We start from the raw sequence: 22,703 nt of genomic DNA on the forward strand, positions 1-22,703 counted from the left end.
CCTTTCCATAGCTTCTTTATTCTGAGAAAGGGAGACCAAATTTACACAGTAATCCATGTTCTTATCAAAGCCTTATAAAGAGGCAAAATGACTTCCTTATATGTCAAGGTTTGCTTCAATATTGCAATTATCCTCTGAATTGTATTTGTAACTTTTGTTAGGTGGCCTTTGAACTTCAAATTCTTATCCACCATTATGCCAAAATCCTACAAGTTTCTTGTAGCATAACCCCACTAATATAACATGCTGCTGGAAATCTCATAACTTAATTAATTAGTAAGTGTAAACATAACTTTACACTTACTAATATTAAACTGACAGCCATTTTTGTTAGCTCAAATTTCCAGCCTATTCAAATCATTTTGTAAGTGCTTGATATCAGTAGCAATCCCTGATTGCTTTGCATATTTTTGCATCATTGGCAAACAATTGCACATCCCCTGTTAGACCTTTCCTAATGTCATCAATATATAGATTAAACAACGATGGTCCAAGGACTGAACCCTGAGGTACCTTAAATCTGCCAGATTCACGCCCACCTTATACCACTTTTTGATATATGTCTGTCAACCATCCACTGATCCAAGTCAAGAGTTTGTATTCCAATCACATATTCTCTAGTTTATGCAACAGCCATTTCTATTAAATGCCTTAGCAAAATCCAACACTACCAATAGTGTAACCTTTAAAGGTATTTAAACTATAAATAATAAATTACACGAAAACCACAGAAATTAACTTTAATGAAATAAGTATAATCTCATTCCCACATTTTGCTATCAACAAAATTTCTCACTGGTTGCCATCTACAAAAGACAAACTGGTGCCTCTATCATTAGCTGGAGTTACCAGATACTGTGTGAATGTAATTTAACATACTTTGGACAAACAGGCTGTTCTGTGGAAAAAAGAATGAAGGAACATCAGTATTATATCGATTACATGAAACCTCAAAAGTCTGGTCTGGCACAACATAGTATTAACACTAAACACAATATCCAGTGGTATAAAGCTCATCTTCTCCATAGATGCAAGTTTAAATACGAACGCCTTTTCAAAAAAAGTTGTGAAGCCCTTTTACATCAGCCAAATGTGAATCGAAATGATTGTCTCTCTCCCCCAAAAAAGTCTGGGAGATTCTTATCTTACGACCATCAAAGAAACAGTTTTTAAGAATTATTTAATAATATTTTATTAATATTAATTTCTAGCATGCAGCAACAATTTTTAATTGGTAATCTACTGACTGTTATGTACTTCGTATTCCATTCCTTTGAACTGTTTGTTGTCTACACTGATTATGTACTGTTAATTTCAGTATGAAATATTTGTACCTTTATTTCATTAAAGTTAATTACTGTGGTTATTTTGTAATTTATTATTTACTATCAATAGAGTATCCATTCCCTTTATCCAACTTTGCTGTAATATTGTTATAAAATATGAGCAAATTGTTAAAACATGACCTTCCCTTAATAAACCCATGCTGCTTCTCAGAGTATAGCTTGTTTGTCTACCTTTTTCTGTATGTGAGTTCTTATCAATGTCTCTAAAATCTTTGCTACCATGCTAGAAACACTGACAGGACAATAGTTAGACACATCAGTTTTTGCATCACCGTTTTACAGAATTATCATACATTCCTTTCATTCCTGAGCAGACTCAAGTTATACAATCATGTGAAAGGCCTAGCCAATTTGGTTGAACATTATTTTAGCAAACATGCTGATATTCCATTTGTCCTTATTGACAAAATCTTATCCAGGTTATGCAACAGTGCTCCAACCTCATTTTCCTGCACCTCTAACTCTTCATCCAATGTAGCAGTAGCACTGTGCACACCATGTTACATACACCTCTTGATATATCTTAGCAAAGTGAGCACTCATAACTGAACAATCTCATTAGCTTTTGACACTAGAGCATCATCTGCTTCAGTAAAGTTATTCTTCTACATTAATTTTTTTTTTCTTTTGTTTGTGGCATAATGATAAAATTCCTTTGGATTGCCTTTAGCCAGCATAGACAATTTCTTTTCATACTCCAATTTACAATACTTGTTCCTTTTCTGGCCTGTGCTTTATATATTTCATAACTCCTCTCACTCCTATTCTCATGATATTCTTTACATATCATCTTCTTCTTGTGGATTTCTTGCTTAATAAGATTGCACATCCATTTCACTCCCAACCTATTTATTCTTCCACAACTAGGAATACATTCAGATACCACCTCATTTAAGCACTTTTTCAAAGGTTCTCAAGCAATACTGGCATTTTTCCCATTCAGTAATGATACGAAACTGTTAACTTTTGTGGCTGGATGGATGACAATCCTGTGGATTTTTATCCCTTCATCACTAAAGGAGTTGGTTAAATGAATAAAAGATTATTGAGCACCTAGCTCGCCCAATTTAGGGCAGTGTGGGAGCGCTTGTACTGATGAGCACAGCTGCCTTCAGGAACGTGTTTCCACATGTCGTTTTCATCGTAGTTGGGTGACTCTTGAATGAGTTGATTGGGGTGAATAGCTGCTTGTGTGAAATATTTAGTGGCAGTTCTGTGAAGAAACATGGGTACATCTGCTATGTTAGCATCTCAGTGGGGGAGAGCACTCCTGACAAACCACGGAGCATCAAATATCATACGGAGACACTTGTTTTGAAGAACTTGTAGTTTTTTGATATTGCTGGGGGAGGTGTGACCCTAACCTGGTGATCCATATGTTAAAGTGGGTCTGATGATTGATTTGTAAATCTGTAGCTTGTTTTCGGTGCTAACTTGACTTCTCCAGTTGAGAAGAGAGTAAAGTTGAACAATTGCGGAATTGGATTTATTGTAAGCATATATAATGTGAGGTTAAGCATATATAATGTGAGGTTAAGCATATATAATGTTATCTAGTTGTATACCTAGATATTTGGTTTTGGATTTCCATGGAATGGCTGTATTGAACAGTTTGACTTCTCCACAGTGGGATGTTTTCTTGTAAAAAGAATGGCAGTGCTTTTGTCAGCATTAACATGTGATCCTCCATTTTTTTGAAACATTTTTCCAGGTTTGTTGCTGCATTTTGTAAGCACTGTGTGGCTAAGTGCGGCCTGAGAGATCTGGTCAGAATTGCAATATCGTCAGCATAGCAAGCCATGGTGGTCGATGTCGTGCTTGGAGCATCTGCAACGGAAAAAAAAAAAGCAGCAATCCTTGAGGTACGCTGCAGTGATTCTATTCATGGAGGATCTCAGTCCGTGCAGCTTAACTTGGAATTCCCGGTCTTTTAGATAGGAATCATGAGTTTAGTAAGGTATGGTGGAATTTGGCTGTAATTAATTTGTAAATAAGGCCTTTGTGCCAAACCTTATCAAAGTTTTTGCAACATCTAGAAAGATAGCTCCTGTATTATTAAATTACTTAAGGAATTGAACAATGTAGCTACAAATATAAATTAAATTATACTTTAATAAATATTTCCGATATTTCGGCAACGTCACGTTGCCATCTTCAAAAGGAACTTACAAAAAAAGGCACGTGCACGTAGGCAATACAACACAGTAACTGAGAATGAAGAGATGAAGCAATTGTTCTCCTATTTAATAAGATTGCACATCCATTTCACTCCCAACTTATTTATTCTTCCACCACTAGGAATACATTCAGATACCACCTCATTTAAGCACTTTTTCAAAGTTCTCAAGCAATACTGGCATTTTTCCCATTCAGTAATTGATACGAAACTGTTAACTGTTAACTTTTGTGGCTGGATGGATGACAATCCCGTGGATTTTTATCCCTTCATCACTAAAGGAGTTGGTTAAATGAATAAAAGATTATTGAGCACCTAGCTTGCCTATGTGCAAGAACACCTACTTAGCCTGCTAGAGGGCACCATCAGGACTTCTAGCAGGCTAAGTAGGTGTTCTTGGCCGTTGGGCTGAAGGTCTGCTGATGTAAGCCTCCCATATTGGGAGCAGTCGCATACAACCAAATTTGTTGAGGTTTGGAGAGTTTCTTAGGGCTGAGGCTGATTCCATAAAGAGTCTTTCGAATTTGTATTTGCTACGGTGTATTACTGTAGCTTTCTTCCACCATATTCTGTGGTGCGTATCCAGAGCATAGTCTGCCAGAATGGCTGTACTTGTGAAAACAGATATAGTCCTTGTGTTCAGAAATTCTGATATTCACTGCCCTGCCTGTTTGGCCAAAAGTAAGACAGTTCACAACTGCAAGGGACCTGGTATACACCAGGTAGGTCTAGGGGAAGTGGTTGGTCTTTAGTGGAGCGGATAAGGGATGCCAATTTTGTGTAAGGCCTGTAACAGGAAGTCAGGTCATGTTTTTTTAAGTTTTTGGTAATTTTTAATTTTTTCCGAGGTGCCTCGGATGTAGGGAATGGTGATGGATTTAGAGTAATCCTAGTTGTGGAGGGGGGGGGACGTGGTTGTGGTTTGTAGGTTTTAATATTTTTTGGATTTTTTGGGGGTAGCCATTGGCTGAGAAAGTGTTGAGGATGTGATTTAGTTCAGCGTTTAGGGCCATGTTGTTAGAACAGATTAGTTTAGCCCTGTTGTATAGTGTTTTCACCACTCCATATTGTTGGGGGGGGGGCAATTGTTGGTGAATGTATCTGCTTGTATGGGTGGGTTTTCTATAAACTGAGAAAACCAAGGTTCCATCAGGCTGGTGGGTGACTAGGGTGTCTAGGAAAGGGAGGCTGTTGTTTTCCTCTTTTTCCAGGATAAACTTGATTCTGGGGTGTTCGTTGTTTAAGGGTGTTAAGCAGGAGAGGAGTGTTTCAGATTATAATTATGATTATAATCAATCACTATCTCACTACTAACAACTCATACAATAAAGAGCACAGAAAATAAACATGTCCATCTACATCAAACGCACAATCAAGAATCACCATCAATCAGTCAATCTCAGTAATTGATACCATGGAACCAAAGATTGCGTTCTCCTAAGTTGATCATAATTTCCAGCTTTATAGTTCAGCATGTAACCTGTTCTAATGGGAACATCCGTATAATTAGATACTTCCAAGAAAGCACGGCATGATCACTATCACCAACTGGTGGTAAAATAGTCATTCTTAACAGAGAACTCTTCTGACAATATGAATAAATCTGACGCTCTTTGATCTCAAGTTCCTTATTTCACACGTTGCATGAGAAATTTGTCATGCAACAATTCAATAAATTCCTCTTCATTCTTACTGTGATATTTCTCTTCTAGTCAATCAATGTTTGGATAATTAAAATCACCCATAATGAACACTAGTTTAGCACCCGTAAGGCTAAACTGGCAATACATTTCTTTGTCCTCTGCAAATGAGCCACAAGTTCTGTAGCAACACACCACCGTATATTTTATTCTGTTAGCTTCCACTTCACAGCAGATAGTTCAAACTCACCACTATATGAAACATTGTTACGATCATTGTTTTCTTGTGTTTATGCCCTAAATAGAGTTAAGTCATCTGATATCATTAGTAGTAGTACTCTCCTATCTCTTCTGTCAATTCTAAAAATAGTATACTCATTACACACTCAATCCCAGTTACCATATCTGATTCTGATAGCCAGGTGTCACTAATACCAACAATCTTATGCCACGTCGTATTCAATAAAGCGACGAACTCAACTCCTTTGTTTTTGATGCTCCTGGCATTTGTGTATAGACATAAATTACCACCTAGCCTATTCTTAGTCTATTCTAGAATATGCATCTCACAATCTACAGTCAATATCAGGAAACTGAAATCTCCTTCTTCACATAGCCCATAACAGGGCCACTGAGCAAGATATCAAGAAATATTTCTCTCAGAAATCTTCCAATCAGTCCTTCAAGAACTTGCACTGGAAGTCCATTGGATCTGCTGATATGACCAAGCCGTATAAGTTGTTTCTTTCAAATCTTTATCATGAAGTTATTTCTTAGACCAGTGAAGGAATTGTTTTCTTTCACTGGCCTAAGTGATTCTTTGTTTTACTTCAAAATTTTTGATATGATCAGTGTATGTTATCTTTAGATGTCAACAGCACCTCATTTCAATGCTGGAAAGCTCGAGGGTCCAAGTTTGACTTCCATAGCTACAGAAGTACTGAATTACTTAATTAACTGTTAACTAGAAATTTGTTAGTATTTGAAGTGCTGTTGTTGCTTTTGCAACTTTTGTTCCAATATTTTGAATTGAACTTCCATCATTATTAAAAGATATTGCCTAGGTATTTAAATAATCAACTTCTTCTACAGGTGTATCCTCAAATAGTATTTTTTCCATTTCTGCCATAGCACTTTAAATTGTAGGTCAGAAGTACAGATGTGTCATTGGTTCTGATTTTTGAGTACTTATAGTTAAGCCACATTTCTTAAGAGTATGAGCTGGCCTTATGGTAATTTCCTGAAGATCTGAATTGTTTCCGCTATAGCAGCAGCATTCATCAGCAAGCTTTAGATGGGTTATTTTTGTTCCTCCCATTATCACTCAATAACTCTCTGCTTATTAGACATTTATCTCTGATGGTCTCCATTTAATCTGTTCTTCACAGTATAGTAGTTAACTGTTCATGTTATTATAATACTACACTTAGAAATGGAGGAAAGAGTATTAAAAGGAATCAGAGCTAATAAAGATTACATAAAAACTGAAGATCAGATATTCTAGATGTCTAGAGTAATTACTCTGAAAAGATGCTAAATGAAATGAGCACTGACAGCACAGTGGTAGAAAACACTCAACATGAATAATTTAAAGATGCCAAGAAATTATATCCTTGGTTTAATCCTTTATTAAAGTGTGAACGAACAATGTTAGCATGTGAAGTATCTTCATGACTGGGCTACTTCTATATAGGAACTAATGACTTCACATCAACTGCCTTAGTATTCCATAATGCAAAGGAACTGAACTTAATAAGGTGTAACACCTTATGACTACTTATATATGGGAAATATATGATGTCTGCATTACTTCAACCTTGATATCCCTTCTGGATCTAGTTCAACATAGGTTGAAACTGGTGTAGGTAGTGGCCCTTTCCATAATGTATAGCATTATGCATATCCTAAAGGATGTGTTTTGAATAATGGGATAATAAGGCAACTGATGTGAAGTCATTTTAGTCTCTATATAGAAGTAGCCTAGTCATAAACATATTTTGCACATAAACATTGTTTGCTTACACTTGGATAAAGGAAGAATATAATTTCCTGGCATCTTTAATTTATAGTATAACCAAGTGAAAAAACTTTCAACTCAAAAGGAATGCAGTCAGGAATACATATCAATACTTCATGCAGAAAATGCCATCAAAACCAGAAATGTGGAAAGGTAGCTGGAATACATGATAATCAACCAGAAGTGAAGTGCTCAAATATGGAGGTAAAATGTTCTACACAGTATAATTCAGAAGGCTTTGTCAGAAAGTCAAATTCCATATGATTGGAGTAGAGCTCTCATAGTACCCATCTATAAAAATGAAAATCACACTGAATGTGAGAATTTCAAAGGTATTTCCCTACTTTACAAAGGTATAAACCTACTTAAGGTAATATTTATACGAGTACTTGAGAAAGGGCCAAGAAAAATTGTGGAAGGGAAGACTGGTGAAGAATAAGCTGGATTCAGGTCAAATACAGGTTGTAAGGATGATATTTTCTTTAAGACAAACAGCTGAGAAATCCTAGGAATATAACAAGGATCTGAATTTAAGTTTTGTAGATCTGGAAAAGGCATATGAAGAGGTGCCAAGAGCAAAGTTCTTCAAAGCGGTACAGTTATATAATGTAAATGGGACATTATATCGAGCAATACATACTCTGTTTAAGCTGTACGCCAGCAGTTAGAACTCAAGGAGGTACAAAAAGATAGTTTATGTTAAATCATGTGTTTAGACAAGGGCACACATTCTCTCCACCATTATTCATCATCATCTATATAAATCACATTATGAAGAAAAATGGTATCAAAATTGGAGACGTTAATCTCAGCTCTTTACTTTATGCAGATGATATTTCTAAATAAATCCTGTACAAGTCTACAGGATTCCCTGACTAAACTGAACAACTGCTGTAAAAAATTTAGTACAAAAATCAGCAATAAAAAGACAATAAAAAATTGCAAAAATAATTGCAAAATGGGGATATCATGAAAGCATTTCACATTTTTGCATACAGTGTTAACAGAGCTCACTGAAAACATCAACTGCATCCTGAATAATGACAAGTAAAACATTTCAGCTATTTAGGCACAATGTGTAGTGAAGATGGCAAATTAAATATAGAAATAGATTTGTATGGTAGGAGGCAAATTGAATCAACTTAAATGGAACAAGAGAGAAATTAATTAAAACACTAAACTAGCTGTATACAACACAGTATTTAAACCAATTTTAACTTATGGATCTGAGAATTGGGTTAAAAATAAAGCACTTGATCAGAGACTGGAGATTATCGATATGAGAGTTCTGAGAAGGATTCAGGAAGTGAACAGATGGCATCAGTAGCAGTATTGTATTTAAAATGAGGATCAATGTGTATTTAGGCTTAGTGCTGGTTTCCACTCAATAAAATTTAATGGAATGAATACAGCACACAGAAATAATTAAACATGTTTAATCATTTTCCAATATTTCACTTCTGTCACAGAGCCATCTTCAGGGATACAATATTAAAACTGTAATAACACACACAAAACAAACACAACTATTTAAAACCTAAAGTTTTATGAAGGGCATCTATGTCCAGCCTATTGTTTAGCTAGTTTAACTATTGGACAAGGAGGCCCAAGAATTAAAGCTCCCCAAATCTTGGGAAATTTAACACAACCATATTTATTAAGATTAAGCTTTTTTTTCTTTTAATTTGCTGCTGATTCTAAAAAATCTTTCAAGCTTATATTTGATCAGATGGAATAAAACTATTAGCCTTCATCACAGCAAATGGAAACTTGAAGGACTCTTCTTAGAATCAGCAGCAGATTTAAAAAACACCTTAATCTCAATAAATATAGTTATAAATATGAGACATTTTCTTTAGATTTTATTGGACCATGATTCTTTATAAATATATGTATATAATCGTCTACCAGTTTTGCCAACTGGGGTCTGTATGGCTTCTTCAGGACGAGAGTGGTTACACTAACATTAAATGCTACAACAGAAGAATGCAGTAACGACTTAAAAACAGTTAAAAAAATTGAAAAGGACGCGTAACATTAAGAGCATAAAGTGTAGAGACTAAATCATTGTTAGTAGATCTCGTTTTATAGTTTTTCGCATAATTCAGTTCTACCAAACATAGTGAATTTATAAAACTTTTCCAAATGTCTTTTAACATCATGTCTTGATTTCTATTGAGATTGTCTCCTGTCCAGAGTACCACTGCAGCTTCTTTAAAGTTTCTACATTTGAAATCTTCAATATACGGAATGGAGCTGTTGTCCCAATCAGTTGTCGAAAGTTTATTTTTCACTTGGTTAGAATATAATAAATTTAGTTTAATCCTTTATCCAAGTGTGAGCAAACAAAGTTTGTGCCTGAAAGTATCTTCAGGACTGGGGTAAGGTGGTGCAACACCAGGACAACTCCTTGCAAAGGTGGAGCAAGCTACTAACACTCCTATCTCAGTATCTCCCATAATGCAGAACACATCTCCTTGCAGATGTCTAATGTTATGCATTACGGGAAGGGCCGCTACCCAGACTAGTTTTAACCTTTATTGAGGTCTCTTCAGTGGGAGCCAGGCCCAAGTGGAGATACCAGCCAGAAGCATTAGCAAGGTCATCTCTACCTATAGGAGTTGCCAAATGGTGTGCCACCTTTTTAATAAATTACTCTGGATTTAGAGAAATATGTTGAAAGTTTATTATATTCTAACCAAGTGAAAAATAAACTTTCAACAACTTTCTCTAAATCCAAAGTAATTTATTAAAAAGGTGGCACACCATTTGGCAACTCCTATAGGTAGAGATGACCTTGCTAATGCTTCTGGCTGGTATCTCCACTTGGGCCTGGCTCCCACCGAAGAGACCTCAATAAAGGTTGAAACTAGTCTGGTGGGTAGCGGCCCTTTCCTTAATGTATAACATTAGACATATCTGCAAGGAGATGTGTTCTGCATTATGGGAGATACTGAGATAGGAGTGTTAGTATCTTGCTCCACCTTTGCAAGGAGTAGCCCTGATGTTGCACCACCTTACCCCAGTCCTGAAGATACTTTCAGGTGCAAACTTTGTTTGCTCACACTTGGATAAAGGATTAAACTAAATCTATTATAAATCCCAATCAGTTGAGTATACGCAGGAGTATACAACCCCGAATCAGGGTGTTGCAAACTCCTGCGTATTTGTAGAAAGCGATACTGTCCTTAGGAGATCTTAACATGTGGGGTGTAGTTAAAATAGGTTTAAATGCAACCCTGATCTCGAAAGACTTCGTGATTTTTGCTATTTCGGTGGAGACTGAGACTGCATAAGGTATGACGATGTGTACTGTCACTTGAGGTTGTCGCTGTGGGTTGTTTCTATAGAGAATCTTTTGAATTATATTTTGTGGATAATCATTTTTGGGTAGCGTTTTTGATATGAGTGTGAGCTCATCTAGTAGATCTTTTTCTTCCGTGATGATATTTATTGCTCTGTTTTTGAGCATATGTATTATGTTAAGGTTTTTTTGTGCATAATGATGAGTAGATTTAAAATGAAGATAACGTCCAGTGTCTGTAAGTTTGTGTAGATTGTGAGCTTGATTTGTCCATTATCCTGTTTTTTTACTAATACGTCCAAAAAAGATAATTGATGGCTGTTTTCTAACTCTAATGTGAACTTAATTTTTTGGTGGAAACAATTTATTTTTTGAAGGACCTCGTGTAAGGCATTTTCCATGTCTTTCCAAATGATGAACACATTGTCTACATATCTCCACCAGACTGATGGTTTCAGAGTTATTTTTGATAGGATGCCAGTTTCTAGTTTTTCCATGAACAGATCCATGCACAGTGGTGACAGGGGACTGCCCATGGCTAAGCCTTCCAGTTGTTACACAATAAGTTGTTTACTTTAAAATAGTTTGATTTTAGGCAATGGTGGAAAAGTTGCGTAATGTCGTTTGGAAAGAGATCTTCTATGATCTTAATTACTTCTTCGACCAGTACGTTTGCGAATAAAGACACTACGTCTAGACTTGCAAGTATATCTGTATTTGATATATTGATATTTTTAGTTTTTCAACGAAATGCTGAGAATTCTTTATGAATGAAGTTGATTTCTTTATCTTCTCTTTCAACAGACTAGCTAGGTGTTTGGCTAGTAGGTATGTAGGAGAATTTCTGCTGTCCATGATCGGGCAAAGCGGAACTCTGACTTAATGGACTTTTGGTACACCATATAGGCATGGTGGTAATGGATGTAGAGATTTTAAATTTCTTTGTAATTCTTGAGGCCATCTAGTCATATTGCATATTAAGAGATTGGTCTCTTTGTGGTTTTTCATGGTTCAATCAACATCTAATATGTGATAGGTAGACGAGTCAGAAACTAGAGCATCGATCTTCACTATGTAATCTTTGGTATTCAAAATAACTGTTGAGTTGCCTTTGTCTGCTTTAAAGACGATAATGTTTTTGTTTTTTTTTAAATTTAAGAGTGCTTTCTTTTCAGAGGGAATAATATTACGTTTCGATGGTTTTGTTATAGAGAGGATGATTGTACTTTTAAATCTTATGTCATTTGCTACTGTCTCTGAAAATGAAGAAAGAACTTTTTCAATATTACTTATGAAATCTATTTTTGGGATGTGATTAATAGCTATTGAGAAGTTGAAACCTTTTTCTAAAATCTCTGATTCTTGTTTGGAAAGAATGTAGTCCGAAAGGTTGAAAACCTTATTATCTGGGAGACATGGTCTAGAGTTGTATTTTCTTTGATAAAGTTCATCAAATTTTTTAATTTGAGATTCCTTACTAGACCGAAAAACTTTGCTGTAGTACTATTGTGTATCATGCAGTTAATTATATTCCAAGTGGTATTATTTTTTAATTTGAGATTCCTTACTAGACCGAAAAACTTTGCTGTAGTACTATTGTGTATCATGCAGTTAATTATATTCCAAGTGGTATTATCTATGTTATTAGAAATATCATCGAAAAGGTCTAGGCATTGTAGGTCTATTTTGTTCAGTACGTATCTGACATATTGGATCCTTTCCCGAAGTAAGGCTAAAGAAGTTTTGTAGTAAATCCGTTTTGCTTTTTTTGGATTTTATGTGCTCTTTAATGATTAAGAATTTTGGAATGATAAAAAAACTGTCTGCATCTTTTAAGGAAAGTTAGATGGTTAGGCAATCTTGCCTTTCTGCATTTAAATTTTTCAAAACAACGTACCTTGTGCTTTGTATATCCATCTAGGTTATTCATTTTCATTTTAGACATAGTGTCTTTATTCACAAACGTACTGGTCGAAGAAGTAATTAAGATCATAGAAGATCTCTTTCTAAACGACATTAGGCAGCTTTTCCACCATTGCCTAAAATCAAACTATTTTAAAGTAAACTTATTGTACCAACAACTGGAAGGCTTAGCCATGGGCAGTCCCCTGTCACCACTGTGCATGGATCTGTTCATGGAAAAACTAGAAACTGGCATCCTATCAAAAATAACTCCAAAACCATCAGTCTGGTGGAGATATGTAGACGATGTGTTCATCGTTTGGAAAGCCATGGAAAATGCCTTACACGAGTTCCTTCAAAAAATAAATTGTTTCCACAAAAAAAATTAAGTTCACATTACAGTTAGAAAAAATCAACCATCAATTACCTTTTTCGGACGTATTAGTAAAAAAACAGGATAATGGACAAATCAAGCTCACAATCTACACAAACCTACAGACACTGAACATTATCCATCATTATGCACAAAAAAAAACTTAACATAATACATATGCTCAAAAACAGAGCAATAAATATCATCACAGAAGAAAAAGATCTACTAGATGAGCTCTCACTCATATCAAAAACACTATCCAAAACTGGTTATCCACAAAATATAATTCAAAAGATTCTCTATAGAAACAACCCACAGTGACAACCTCAAGTGACACAGTACACATCGTCCATCGCCATACCTTATGCAGGCTCAGTCTCCACCAAAATAGCAAAAATCATGACGTCATTCAACATCAGGGTTGCCTTTAAACGTATTTTAATTACACGGCACATGTTAAGATCTCCTAAGGACAGCATCACTTTCTACAAATACGCAGGAGTATACAACATCCCATGTTCCTGTGGATTGAATTATGTAGGCCAAACATCACGAAGCCTAGAAATCTGAAAAAAAGAACATATCAGAGATGTCAACAACAACAACAGAACAGACACCTCAGAATGAGCCCATCATTTTCTTAATTTCAAACCATTCCATTGATTGGGACAACAGCTCCATGCCATACATTGAAGAAGATTTCAAATGTTGAAACTTTAAAGAAGCTGCAGTGGTATTCCAGGCAGGAGACAATCTCAACAGAAATCAAGGCATGATGTTAAAAGACATTTGGAAAAGTTTTATAAATTCACTATGTTTAGAAGAACTGAATTACAAGAAAAACTATAAAACGAGATCTACTAACAATGATTAAGTCTCCACACTTTATGCTCTTAATGTCATGTATCCTTTTCAATTTTTTTAGCTGTTTTTAAGTCGTTACTGCATTCTTCTGGTGTAGCATTTAATGTTAGTGTAACCACTCTCGTCCTGAAGAAGCCAGACAGACCCCAGCTGGCAAAACTGGTAGACGATTATATACATATTTATAAAGAATCATGGCCCAATAAAATCCAAAGAAAATGTCTCATATTTAGTAAAAAAAGGACCACATATTAACAATCAAAATAAATATGGTTGTGTTAAACTTCTCAGAATTGGGGAAACTTTGCTTCTTAGGCCTTCTTATCCAAAGCACTCATAGAACTTAGGCTTTAAATAGTCTATTTTCTTCCACTAATTGTTGTGTGTTATGTGATATCTCCATAACAGACATAACATTAAACCTGCTGTTTAATTATTTCTCTTTGTACTGTATTTATTATATTAAATTTTATTCTGAGTAAAAAAAATGGGGATATCATGAAAAAATTTCACATTTTAGCATACAGGAATGTGTTAGTAGAGCTCATCTCAGGTGGTAAGATAACTTAAACAGAATGGGAAATGGCAAGTTAGTAGCAAAACAAAAGCTTTTTGCCAGAATGACATGAAAAGCCCTCAGAGGAACACCAAGATCAAAGTGGACTGATACAGTGAGAAGTGCCTTAAAAGACAGAAATATAATATCTGATAATACTGAAGTCTTGACAGATAATAATTCGGGAGAAAACTGTTGCTAGGAAGTTTCATGTCGTACTATAATAAAATCCTCTACACACCCTGAAGGTACACCTCAGGAATCTGATGATAAAGAAGTATAAATACATGTTCATAGCAAACTAAATATAGTAGTCCTTCCCCTTATCCACAGGCAATACGTTCCAAGACCCCCCCCCCATCGCAGATAGTACCAAACCCTATATATATATATATATATATATTTATAAAAATAAATTTATTATTTTTATAAATTAATTTTTTATTAATTTTATAAATTCAACAATATATATATATATATATATATACTATGTGTGTTCCTATACATACATACATACTTATGATAAAGCTTAATTTATAAATTAGGTACAGTAAGAGGTTTTATTTATTCATATGAGGCTCCCCCTCATTCCTCCACCATTCCTTAGGACTGGCTGAGATCTCCTAGTGAGGGATTAAGCAGTATTCTATGATTCATGTGTGTGTTCATGGGGGCGGTTTGTGTATAAAACCCCGGCTAAGTCACCTTAAGTCGAAAAAGACCAGATAAAAGCCCTAAGATCATGACGGGAATTGAACACACGTCTTTCCAACCAAAGGGTTTTGTACTATACCGACTGAGCTACGAAGGCTCGGACAGTAATAGATGAACAACAATAATGAAAATAATAAAACAGAACTGTTATAACAATATACTGCAATAAAAGTTATATGAATGTGAATGGAATCTCAGCAAACGTTTTTTTATTATTATTATTTATTTATTATTTCATTAAGTCGAGAACTTTCACCTTTTCACTTGAAAGGAAACAGTTTACAGCTTCTCTTTGGCATATCTGAATTGCCAGCATCACTACTCTTGCACTTTGGGACCATTATTAAGTAAAATAAGAATTACTTAAACACCAGCGCTGCGATACCAACAGTCAATCTGATAACCGAGAATTACTTAGAACAGCGCACAATTTAAAACTTAAGAAATGTTGATTATTTAAATTAAGGGGATATTAAATCCCACATTACTTCAAAGAGCCGAATAAGATACTCAAAGATAGAAATCAAAAAGTTTCATGCCAAATATGGCAAACCATAAAAGTTTTGGCGGATTGTAGCATAAGCTAAAACACATGGTTCAATACTAGAGCAACTTGTTGCAAAGATGGGTAAAGTTCTGATCACTATTCTTAGTATTTCCCATAATGTAAAGCACATCTCCTAGGAGATGTATGATGTTATACGTTATGGTGGAAGGTCACTACCCAGACCGGTTTGATCTTTATTGAGGTCTTATCAGTGAGTAAGTAGACCTAGATAATACTGAGATTATAGCAAAGAGAACTTATATACTTTGCTATACGAGTTGTCAAAATGGTGCACCAATAAATTACTTAAATAAAGAGCCAATAGGCTTCACTTCAGCGATGTAAAATTATTTAAATTAAGGGGATATTAAATCCCACATTACTTCAAAACCGAATAAGAAACTCAAAGATAGAAATCAAAGAGTTTCATGTCGAATATGGTAAAACAAAAGTTTCGGTGGATTGTAGTGTAAGCTAAAACACATGATTGAATACTAGGGCAACTCGTTGCAAAGATGCGTTTTACATTATGGGAAATACTAAGAATAGTGATCAGAACTTTACTCACCTTTGCAACGAGTTGCCCTAGTATTGAACCATGTGTTTTAGCTTATGCTACAATCTGCTGAAACTTTTATGGTTTGCCATATTTGGCATGAAACTCTTTGATTTCTATCTTTGAGTTTCTTATTCGGTTTTGAAGTAATGTGGGATTTATATTCCCTTAATTTAAATAATTTTACATCGCCGAAGTGAAGCCTATTGGCTCTTTATTTAAGTAAGAAACGTTGATTTCTGGAATTTTTCATTTAATATTTTCAGATGGCTACTAAGTGACTAACGGGCAGGTAGCGTATACAGTAGCGTTTTGAGTTTCTTATTCAGTTTTGAAGTAATGTGGGATTTATATCCCCTTAATTTAAATAATTTTACATCACCGAAGTGAAGCCTATTGGCTCTTTATTTAAGTAAGAAATGTTGATTTCTGGAATTTTTCATTTAATATTTTCAGATGGCTACTAAGTGACTAACGAGCAGGTAGCGTATACAGCAGAGCATGGACAAAGGAGTGTTTCACATCCCGGGCAGGACGATGCAAGATTTCATCGCATTACTCAGAACGGCACACAATTTAAAACTTATAAATTCTTAATTTCTGGAGTTTTCCATTTAATATTTTTGGACCGGGGTTAACCACAGATAACTGAAACCGCAGAAAACAAACCTGTGGATAAGGGGGGACTACAGTATCACATAATAATGCAATGGATAAAGAATTTGTAATTCTAATGGAAGGATAATTTTAGTTTTACTGTAAATTGAAATTTTTTTTAGTGTTATTCATTTGTAATAAAAAGTGTGAGGGGTGCTTAAGGGTCAAAGTTGTATAACTAGGAGGAGACTTCCACGCAGCCTTTTAAGGTATGCATAGAAGCAACTGGAGCTTCTTCCCTAATGTCTAATCCGCACCCTCTCGTGATATACTCTGTTAAGTATCTGTCTGGATACTGAAAGAAAGAGGATGGGTTGTCAATTTGAGATTTAGAAGACCAAATTGTATTCTTATTGGCTTAAACTGAAATACAAAATTGTGGTATAACATGACAGAATTTTATGCCAACTGGGGCATAAAATTCTGTCATGGGTTACACAAAGCTCATGTTGTTTTTCATCAGGAAATCAGGACAAACAGTGAAAATTCAGCTACTGAAACAAATTCCAGAACACATCCCAACTCAGTATCAATGCAGTTCAAGATTGGTACTATCAAAGTAAGAAGTATAAATGGAAAATATATTGGACTAGCAGAAGAAGAACTGGATAAGTACCAGATCAACATAATAAGTGAGACTGAAACAAAGAAGACAAAAACAGGTAAGATCTTTCTAAACAAAAAATACAAAATGTTATATTCAGGCAATAACATTGAGAGAAAAGAAGGAGTAGCTACAGTATTCAACACTAAATATGAGGATCATCTTCTTGAATGACAGGCAATATCAAGTAGTTTGATGTGAACAAATATCAGAAAGGAGAAGGTTCTACCAAGAAAGAAATGGAGAAATTTTCTGGGGTATTAAGAGAAGGCAGCTGCCACAATGAAAAAGGAAATGTTGATCCTTGTTGGAGATTTAAACAGCAGAGTATGAAATGATTACCAGACATAGAAATGTTTCAGGGAAATTTGGAGAAAAGCACAAAGCTAATAATAATGGGAAACATCTACTAGATCTATGTTCAGGATATGGATTAGTTATTACTAACACCATATTCCAGCATAAAAATTTGCACAAATTCACACGGAGAGAAGATGCAAAAATAAGAAAGCCTCATTGTGCTAATAGTTGACAGCGATGTTTTTCCACTGGTTCAGGACATAGGAGATTTGAAATAGGAAGTGATCACTATTTATTTTTGAGCAAGATAAAATCGAATTTCAAAAAAGAAGAGGTAAGATTTATGTAAGAAAGCTTTAAAATGAATCAAAGTTGAGTAGCTTTCAGAGGTGAACGAACTGTAGACTCAAATACACAAATCATTCAAGAAAAAATAAGAGTTTGAAAACAAGAACCAAATCCTGGAGATTCAGTGGCAAACTATAAAGAAAACATGATAAAGGTGACATGAAAACTGAAGATAAAGATATTCTAGATGTCTGAATTAATTACTTGTGAAAGACAGCTAAATGAAATAAGTAGTGTCAACATGATGGTAGAAAAAGGGATTTAACCTTCCAAACGGCTAGGACGTCTATAGACGTCCAACTAAATCTGGATATGGTTCGGCCCACCTGTTTAAAGAACCAGGATAAGAAGTGCAATTTGACCATCCTGTCCACTAGAAGGTGTGATAAACCCTCACGCTGAAGAGAACGGTTAATCTAATCCGATCTCACGTTCGTAGCTACCTCTCAGTTGCCTATAACAGAAACGCACATCTTTGTTCTATGCTGGTCAACTGGATTTCAGTTATATAGGATAGTCTAAAAATAGAGAAATGATTTATATTTTTGTTTTCTCTTTTTATTGTACAATACAATTTTAATATCTGGACAAAATAAAGGTCTTGTATAATTTCTTCACTTAAATATTGCCTTACCTTGGAGAACCAATTTCATTTATAATTTTTTTTGCGCTCATTCTTTTCTAATCGCTTTCTAGACAAAACATTATTCTTTGTTCTTGAAGAAATTAATTCACGATAATTATTTGAAATATTCTTTTAAAAAAAAAAAAAGAAAAGAAAACTGGCTGCCGACGTTCCAGATTATATTATTTTTATTTTTGTACAAAACCATCGAAATCGAATAATACTTCACAGATTTCCTTTAGGACAAGCTGGAGCAACTTTGCTTTATAGAGAATAACATGAAATTCTTTAATCATATCACTAAATTTTTTCTTTATATTATATGATAATCTACTGTTCTTTGTACTTTCACTTTCTTGGTTTCCCTGTATAATTGGTCATAACAAAATGAAATTAACAGTTATAGATATTTACTGCATAATTCAGATATTTTATTCTCCAGTTTTTAAAGTAAGCGATACATTTGCTTATTTTTATCATTCAAAATATGTATATCAAATGCATCAAATGTGAAATTTCATTTCCTTTCACAGTACAAATGAACTTTATTTTGACTTTGATAGCATCACCCCCCCCCCGCGTTGCAACATTACCAGATACCCGAAAGCTGTTACGAAACATAGGTACAGTTTTTATTTCATTCATGATTTTTCCATAATAATTGTTCCACATAACAGTTAATTTTTTCGACACAGAAACTAAGTTTTGATTATTATAAATTTGAAAATTATAAATAATAAAATATACATATTATTTCCGTATTATTATAAATCATGAAGTTATGTGACGTTGGCTAATAGGGGAAATTAATATTTAAAAACACTGTCATCCTACAAATGCAATATCAGAATATGCTTCGAATGTCTGCTAATCAATCAGAAAGATGGAAAAACATAACAAGGAATGTCTGCCTGTAAAATATTTAGTTATTGCATGAGGTATACTTTAATGTGCTGCCTTCTGGGCATGTTCTTTTGATCTGGTTCCCAGTGGTGGGGGGAGTTGGTAATCTCCATTAGTCTACAACTTGTTACTGGGCAGAAAGGAATATTAGAAAGACCCAATATACAATTCATTTGTGAGATGGCAAGCAAGAGCAGCAACAGCAATAGCAGTAATTTTTTTCAAGATAATTATCAAATAATTTAGAAGTTTTCGATAATAAAAGTGAAACTGATCACTATAAATAAAGAAATCATTTTTGGCATAAATACTTCATCAGCCTGTAAAAGAAATGTCAGTTTTACTATGTTAGGATATCTGAACAACAGAAAACGAAACAAGACATTCTTGCTTGAGACAATTTAGTGCGACTTCTAGGAAACTTTCTGTCTTGTGTTTCTGAAAAGAGTAATCTAAGACTTTTAGCTTTTCCTCTAGGTAAGAGGATTATTGTCCAGCATTTGTAAGACGTATTTCAGAATTAGCAATCAGCAGAAATAGAAGTAGTAATATTTAGATTTTTTTTTTAAAAAAAAAAAGAAACAGAAATAACACAATTGAAATTTCTTTGTGTGGGTTTTACATGTTGAAAATACAGCATAGTATTTCTAAATCTTAGAATAATTTCAGCAGACCGCTGATTTCAGATTCAAAGAAAGAGTACAGAATTAGAAGCTTCGATATACAACAATATTAGTGCTTTATTTCTTTCGTCAAAACGGTAAACTGAAATAAGAGATTTTGAATACCGTCTGAAAGCTTTCAAAGCTGTAGAAATTTAAAGTAGTTTTGCAACTAAGTTCCAGGACAGGAGAGGTGGGTTTGCAGTAAAAAATCCTAAAAATGAGCATAAATTTTTAATCATTCCATACAGGATATCCTTCCTATTATATTTTCAACATATCTACAGTGGTTAAGCACTGGATATTATAGTAATGTGCATCTCTGTTGCAATTTTCAGCAAAAGAAGCAGGTGAAGTCTCTCTGATAAAATACCATTAGGTATAAATTTTTGATACTAAAAAAGATACAATATCGGAAACCGAGTAATGCAGTTTATAATCATTTGTTGTTCATAAAAAAAAAACAAAAAAAAACAATTGTTCCTGAAATTGAAATGTGACAATCCATATAAAGGTATTTTGCAAAGAAAGCAAGCAAAATGTCATATTTATTTCATGAAATGTTATTTAAAAATATAAATATTTGACGAAATATTTCAAACGTAAACAAATATTTGCAAATTCGCGAAAAAGAATCTATACTGTCAGTAAAGTGGAAGAAATTAACTATTACTAAAGTATATTCATTGCAAAGGCTGATCTATGGTCATTTCAGGATTGATTATTTATTTTGGCAGATGTGAAAAAACTTCTATTTTTGGAAAGAGACACAAGAAATAAATTGTTCAGCAAAAAAAAAAAAAAAAAAAAAACGATCAAATATCCTAGTACAGTGAAGAAAATTTGAACAGAGTACATGCAAAGACAAGTGACACAAAAGTCGCTAAACCCTAGACCACAGTTAATCCGCTAATGGCTCTCAAATTGCCGTTAAGGGATTAACAGCGGAGGTGGGTAAATACTTGATAAAAGATAGAATGCTGATGAAGTTTTGATCCATGAAAAAGTCTGGGGTAGTCTTGCTATTTCATCCACCTTGGCCGGTAGGAGGGTTAAAGTAGAAAGAGTCATCAAAAAAAAAAAAAAAAAATGTGGAAAGGCAGCTGGAATAGATGAAATATGAGCAGAAATGCTCAAATATGGCAGTATAAACATTTTACAGTGGCTGCACTGCATAATTCAGAAGGCCTGGTCATACGGTCATACCCTATGAGAGTAGACTTCTCATAGCACATATCTATAAAAAAGGGAAATAAAACTGAATGTGAGAATTACAAAAAGGTATTTCCCTACTGAATGTTCCTGGTAAGATTAATGCAAATATACTTGAGAAACAGCTAAGAAAAATCATGGAAGGTTGGTAAAACAAACTTGATTCAGGTCAAATACAGGCTGTCAGGATAAGATTTTCACTTTTAAGACATAATTGAGAAATTCTTTATCTGTTGGAAGTGAATTGTTTGTTGATGTAGTTTTCACTAAACTTGGAGAGATTCTTTCCACCCTAACTACAGACACCATTGAATGATTCCTTTTCACTTTTGAAGCTGATTTTGGTCTCTCAGTTCTACTTCTGGAAGCTTGAGTATTATGATGGGAGGACTTGGAAGGCAAACTATTTCCATTATTATTACCACTTGCATCTGAATGTGATGGGAAAGGTGATTGGGGTTGTCTCCTTTAGAAAGCCAGATGTGAAAAATATGCGTTATAAATAAGGATATATATTTGGTAATATAATAGTTTGAAGGTTTCAAAATGGCCGCAGCAGGTGAGTGTGTGTGTATTGGAAGAACAGCTGTATAGTGCGTGGGCTGGCTGCAGTGATTTTAAAATTCTTCCGAATAATTGAGAAATCTTGGGAATGTAACAATTTGTATTTAAGTTTTGTAGATCTGGAAAAGGCATATGAGAAGGTGTCAAGAGAAAAGCTCTTCAAAACACTACAGTTAAATGGTATAAATGGGACATAATATCAAGCAATACATAGTCTCTATTTAAGATGTAAGCCAGCAGTTAGAACTGAAGGAGGTACAAGAAGATAGTTTGATGTTAAATCAGTGTGTGACAGGGATGCAGATTATCTCCACTATTATTCATTATCTATATGGATCACATTATGAAAGAAAGTGGTATTAAATCTGATATCATAACTGGAGATGTTAATCTCAGCTCTCTACTTTATGCATATGATATTATACTTCTGAATAAATCCAGTACAAGTGTGCAGGATTCCCTGACTTAATTGAATAACTGCCGTAATAAATTTGGCATAGAAATCAGCAATAAAAAGACAAGGACAATGAAAATAGGAAGAATGGAGAACCTATAGAACAAGTACAACATTTCAGCTACTTGGCACAATGTTTAGTGGAGAAATAGACAACAGAATTAGAAAAGTTGGTATGGTAGGAAGTCAGATGAATAAATTTATTTGGAATAACAAAGAAATTAGTCAAAACACTATAAATTAGCTGTATACAAGACAGTGTTTAAACCAATTTTAACTTATGGATATCAGAGCTGGGTTAGAAAAGACTTGATCAAAGAGCATAGATATGAAAATTCTGACAAAGATGAGTGGAGTGAACAGATGATATCAATGGCAA

The 22,703-nt window shown here is 34.4% G+C and overlaps 1 protein-coding gene across 2 annotated transcripts in view; it reads right to left on the bottom strand.

Moving 5' to 3' along the window:
- LOC150093796 (uncharacterized) overlaps positions 1–22,703 on the bottom strand; it is a 544,781-nt gene that overhangs the window by 464,604 nt on the left and 57,474 nt on the right. The window lies entirely within an intron of this gene.

The sequence above is a fragment of the Typopeltis vanoorti genome, chromosome 23 (assembly GCF_054136105.1).
Source record: "Typopeltis vanoorti isolate ZY-2024b chromosome 23, IOZ_Tvanoo_1.0, whole genome shotgun sequence".
Classification (NCBI taxonomy): domain Eukaryota; kingdom Metazoa; phylum Arthropoda; class Arachnida; order Uropygi; family Thelyphonidae; genus Typopeltis; species Typopeltis vanoorti.